General features: G+C 29.5%; 1 pseudogene; it reads right to left on the bottom strand.

Annotated features, from left to right (window-relative positions):
• Positions 1-1,822: 1,822 nt before the first annotated feature.
• LOC102596422 (acetyl-CoA-benzylalcohol acetyltransferase-like) lies at positions 1,823-2,766 on the bottom strand (annotated as a pseudogene).
• Positions 2,767-6,427: the final 3,661 nt, after the last annotated feature.

Below are 6,427 nucleotides of genomic sequence, written 5' to 3'. Positions count from 1 at the left end.
AAAAAATGGCATGAATGAGTCTTTCCTTTAATACAATAGCATAGATGAGTCAAACTTTTAACGAATGATATATTTAAGTTTTTTCCCAACATAAAAACCAATGGAACTTTAACAATTACATTTTTGAGAGGTAGTGCAACTCTAGCCTAATTTTGAATGTGTAACAGACAATTTAACTATATGAGATTTTTATGCATTATTTCTAAATTAAAATTAAAAGAATAATGGAGGTATAATGGCAATACCTACCCCGCCCCCTCTAACTCACTAGGCCACCGAACCCTTAATCAATTAAGTCAAACTTTGCAAAAAGTACCGCAACAATATGTAGCCTGCATTAATAATTGAGATCTCTTAATAATTTCTCTTCAATCGAACCCTAGGTTTTTTTATTACCCAACTCATGAGATAAATTTGTGTATATATATATATATATATATATACAAATATAATTAGTCTCTCTCCACTCTTTGCCCTCTCTCGCTCGCCTCTCTCCCAATCTCGCTCGCCAGATATTCAAATATATATGTATATTAGTTACATATATACAATTATCTGACAGATATACATATAAAATTCGCCTCTATCCACTCTCTGCCCTCTCTTGCTCACCTCTCTCTCCCAATCTTGCTCGTCTCTCTCCTCCCTCTCCCAATATCGCTCGTCAGATATACAAACACATATGTATATCAGTTACATATAAACAATTATTTGACAGATATACATATACAATTCGTCTCTCTCCACTTTGCCCTCTCTCGCCCATCTCTCTCCTCCCTCTTCCAATTTCGCTTGCATCTCTCCTCCCTCTAACATATTGTAGCTACGAATCGTAATGAACAAATTATAGTTATGAAGCATAATTAAGTTATTTTTAAGTGACTATATACGGAAATTCCACATTGTCTTTCTACCCCTACTTTGGTGAAAAATTAATTAAAGCTAGCATTATCCAAATATATTCCATCTGGAGGTCGGCTTTGTTCCGTCTTATTAATTTCAAACAATTTATTATTCCTTCCGTTCACTTTTACTTGTCACTTATTTCTATAATAGATTTATATTTTTACTTGTCACTTTTAACCTATCAAAAAAAGACAATAATTTTTTTTCATGTTTTACGCTCAGAATAAAATACTTATTTTAAGACATCATTTAATAGGGGATAGTTTGATAAAATACTTATATCAATAATTATTTTTTTAATGAATGTGTCAAATCAAAGTGTGACAAGTAAAAATGAACACACAGAGTTTCAAAAGAAGGTACGTAATTACTATTATTTTATTATGAAAAAAACAAGAACGGACAAGCAATACAAATTAAAGCAAGAAATATTACTATATAGTTTCATTTTATCCAAAAGGAATGGAGTGCTAGTTTTGAAGTGGATGACAAAATGTTGGGGTCTCTCTCGAATTGAGCCATGTCATTCTCCTTTAAAGAAACCCATGCTTCTATTCCATCACCATCTTTTGTGTCCATCAGACTTATTTGAGGTGGGGTGTTAAAGAATGACAAAAGTCCCACATCGGTGATTAATGAGATGGGTGGACTCCTTATAAGGCTTGGGCAATCCTCCTCCCTTTGAGCTAGCTTTTGGGGTGTGAGTTAGGCCTAAGACCTAATCTAACATTATTCCTTCAAAAGCATCGCACTCAACGAGGCTCATCCAGAATGGATTTAATTTCCCCAACCAAAGTCAGCTTCATACCAAGAAAATCTGCACCAACTAGTGCTCGGATAAATGTCAATCTCGTCTCCTTGGGCAAATTTCTCTATAACTTTTCTCTGATTGTTAACAACTAAAGAGGAAATGTCATCAACGCTTACCAATGGCTACACATGTGTCCCCTATTGTATTTCCTATCAACTTTACAAAATGATTCAACTCATCCTTTCTTGCCTCCATATTAGCAATTCCATACATTGTACAATTCCCTAAAGCATCATCATCTAATGATCTCAAATTAATAAGAAATAATAAAGACGAGTTCCTTGAATGCCAAACAAGAACCTTCCATATTAATGACATAATGAGCACCACTCGAGTAGGTCTGATGTCACTTGAATCTTCAATTGTATTTTTGAGGTTTGCTATTGCTAAAGCATCAAAGATAAATCTCCTTGTGACAATCTTAGGGCGAGTAGTATTAATGTTCGGAGCTGATGATGGAAACTGAGTTCCTGATAGCACTCTGGTGGGAAAGAGCGATGACAAGTGACTGAAACTTTAGAGAGAGCCAGCTTTTAGTGTCCCTATAAGGCTAGTGTGTGTCAATTCCTTGACAAATGTTGCTAAAGTAAAGGCATCAGCTATTTTGTGTGAAATTTGTATCGCTATGACTAGTCCTCCACAATTGAATATGTTCACTTGGATTCCAAGTAATGGACTTGTGGCCGATTATCCATTTCAGGAAGAAGATCAATCTTGAGTGCTTCACGGAGAAATTCAGCAAGATCCATATTGACTTTGGATTCAATATACTCAACACCTTCATCATTGCAGTGAATTGAGAGTTCATCATCATCTTCACTAAATCTACCCGCTAGAGGGTAAAACTTGGTTAGCGTATCCGCCAAAGATTTTTGAAGCTTATCACATGATGTTTTAATGCTGGGCAAGTAGTAGAAGAGTATTGGGACATATACAGGAAGAGCGAGCTCATCGAAAAATGAAAGTTTGAGGGTCCGAAAATGATTTGGGGTAGGAGTTGAGGGCTTCAACATTTTCCAGATCTGAATTTGAATTTCTAAATTGGCCATTACATTAGGATTGACAATTGACAAACAACAAAAGTAGCAAACAAGTCTGAATAATAATAATGAAGTTGTTTCTGAATAAATATTCATTGAGTTAATAACTTTGATGGGCACTGAACTATCAACTTTTTTCACAGAAAGTCACTCAACTTTCATTTTCAATTCAAAATTCACTCAACTATGACTTCTTTGCATAGAAAATCATTCAACTTATTTAATTATTTTTTTCACTAAAATTTGTTGACATGAAATTTTTATTTTTAACCAAAATTTTAAGAACCAACTATATATATCCATTTAAACCATTTAATGATCCGACACATTTAACCCGCCCCACTAAAAATATAATATTAAAATTTTTATTTTACCATCAATTTCCTAAATCATTCTCTCTTATTCCCTTCTTTCTCCCTAGCGTTCTTATTCTCTTTTCTTTTCCTTTATGTATAATTTTGTAAAGGTACAACACTATTTGAAACATCAACGTTAAGAGCAAAAATATTATCTTTTTCAAAACAATTTTTTTTTTTACCGTGGAGCTCCCACCCTTTTTGCTCCCTTGATGACTCGAACTCGCATTTAGATAGTCAGATCAAGTTAGTTTTATTTTGGATATCATTCGACGGTCCAATTGACGTTGCACGAGATCCTCCATCAAGAGCTCCCTTCTTCGATAGATTGCACTTCTTCTCCCACTGTACATATGAATGCATGACAAATGACTTTATCAGGATTCGGAACGATAGGAAAACAATCTTTTAAACAAAATAAAAAGTTCAAGATGATATGTATACATTCAAGTTGACATGTGAGGATTAAATTCACCTCTTGTTTTTAAATATCCAGAAATTTCATCTAGAAGATGACATTTCCCACAGAGAAAATTTATTGATAGTGTCAATCACTATGATATAATGAAAAGCAAAAAGGGATAATCTACATCTAGACTCCCAATCAAGAGGGGAGAAAATGACAAACAAAAAATTGTATGTGTAGGAATAAAGGGTCTACCATTGAAGAACAAACAGACAGTGCTGGATCATTAATGGTAATGATTTAGGAAAAATAAAATGTTCAAGATTATATTTTTAACGGGTCGGGTTAAATGAGACGGATCATTAAATGATTTAAATGGATATATATTTAATTCTTAAAATTTTGGTTAAAATAAAAATTCCATGTTAGCAAATTTTAGTGAAAAAATAATTAAATAGGCTGAGTGACTTTCTGTGCAAAGAAATCATAATTGAGTGACTTTTGAGTTGAAAATGAAAGTTGAGTAACTTTCTGTGAAAAAAGTTGATAGTTGAGTGACCATCAAAGTTATTAACTCAATATTCATTCATCTCTTATCTGCTGGGCTTTTATAATTACGAAAAATATATTTGGCATGACACTTTTTTGGCACGAAATGGCAGGACCTTACTTTTTCAGGGTAAGGTTGTAATTTCGCAGAAATGAAAAGGGTGATAGGGTAAATTCATTTTTTTTGTTGTACCCAAAGTACCCTTTAAAGTAAAACTACTAAAAAAGTCTTAAACCACTAGATGGTTTCAAGAAAACTACACTGTCCAAGAATTTTTTCTTCCCAATAAAAAATACTGCCCAAGAAGCATTTATTTATATTCACTCACTTTCTTCCAATTTTTTGATATTGTTGTTTATTCTTCCATTCTTCTTTCTTTTTAGTATCACTTGTTTTTAAGGGGGGAGGGGGGGGATAAGGTATATTCATTAAATTTTACAAACATTCTTCAAAGTAATATTTATTAATTTATTGATCAATAATAATATTTTACAATTTCAATAATTATATTCCACGTTGAGAATAACACTACTAATTTTCATGAAATTCAAAACATTTAATGAATCCATTATTTTTTAGTTAATTTTTTTTTTAATAATATTTCCTTAAGAGTATTAATTGTAGGGATAAAGTGAGAAAAAAACTTAACTAATTTTATTTTAATTTAATGAATAAACAAGTAATTTAATATATATATATATATAAACTAACTAACACAACTAATATGGGATGGAGAAAGTATTGAATTTTGATGTAAAAAAAAATTGGGAGCAAATTCCTTAGATAATCATCCATGTTTGGAAATTTGTCTTGTAATCACTTTTGTTTCTTTTAGGACCACAATATTACCGAGTTATTCCTATTTTCCTCAAAATATAAACCTCACTCCTAATGAAATGTCATGTCATGTTATTATTATTTTTAACAATAGAATAAAAATATTTACCTCGCTCTTGAATTTTATAAAAAGTAATAAAATTAACTAATATTTATTATTTATATGTAAATATTTTAAAAAGTTATTATCTTATTTAGTTAAGTACGTTAATTTAATATTGTTAGTACAATTTTTTTGTTCTGAGATGATGTGACACCTCTTTAAGGCCACCATTCATATTTATCTTTTTTTCTCCTTTATTTTTGATATTTTTTTTTATTTTCCCCTATCTTCTTAATTAAAGTAGAATAATTGAATGTAATTAAGAAAGGAGAATGCATGATTGAAATTTGGAGTGACTTCTCAATTCTTCATTAATAAATATAATAATTAATTTAATAACTTATAGACAATAAATTAGTATGATTGTTAAAAAAATTCCAATTTCATTAATTTTTTTAATCAAATTTTTGACATTTTTCTTAATTTTTTCTATTTGTATAATTTAATAAAAAATTTAAAACTACTTCTTGAGATTCATTTAAACAACAAAGGTTGATATCCATTTTCATGAAATAGTTCCCACGTAACTATAGACATTAAGCACTATTTCCTCTCTTCTTTATTTTGTTTTTATTCCTCCTTTATTTGTTTTTATTAAAAGTACTTACATTCACAAACTCATTTATTCCATATTCACTCTTAATAATATTCATAACTCATACTTTTCATAATCATAACTCCTAAATATTTAATTTAAAATTTAAAACACCTTATGGTATTCCATCATTTTATCTTTATAAATTTGATCATTCTATTATTTCATATTTGAAGTGTATATGTGTGTGTGTGTGTGGTATTATATTTATGTTTGAATCTTGAAGAATAAAATTCTTCAATGAAGACCGGCTTGTGAAATGAATGCCGATAACAATAAGGGTTCGAAGAATAATGAATTGATGAATCGATTTATTGAATTCATATTTTTTTATAATGAAAATTGTAAAAATGATGCTTGTATTGTATTACCTTCTCCTTTATTTATTTATTTATTATATATTTTCTTGATATCTTTTTATCTTGATTTTTACATTATTCATGTAATTGTTGTTATTAAGAGCATGTATAAGGTAGTTAAATTTATGCTCAAGTTATTTGACATTTTTTTCGTCGAGAATTTCTTTGTGTCCTTTTTCTTATTATAAAATGACAAATAAAACTTCTAATATTTTAAGTTTTTCTAATTAAATATATTTATAAATAATAACTACTCATAACTCATACCCTTTAATTTTAGTCTTGATAATTTCATAACTTACGAGTATATTTTAAATTATTTTCCCTTTTTTGATATAATTTTTTTTTATTTGACATGATAGGAATATAAATATCATAATACCATACATAAAACAGTATCATATTAACAATTTTTTATATTTTTGTGTTTTATATTATTATAATTAAATAATTTATTTTGAATT

Source organism: Solanum tuberosum, unplaced genomic scaffold (genome assembly GCF_000226075.1).
Source record: "Solanum tuberosum cultivar DM 1-3 516 R44 unplaced genomic scaffold, SolTub_3.0 scf00727, whole genome shotgun sequence".
In the NCBI taxonomy this organism is placed as follows: domain Eukaryota; kingdom Viridiplantae; phylum Streptophyta; class Magnoliopsida; order Solanales; family Solanaceae; genus Solanum; species Solanum tuberosum.
This window is presented reverse-complemented; position numbering and strand designations above follow the sequence as displayed.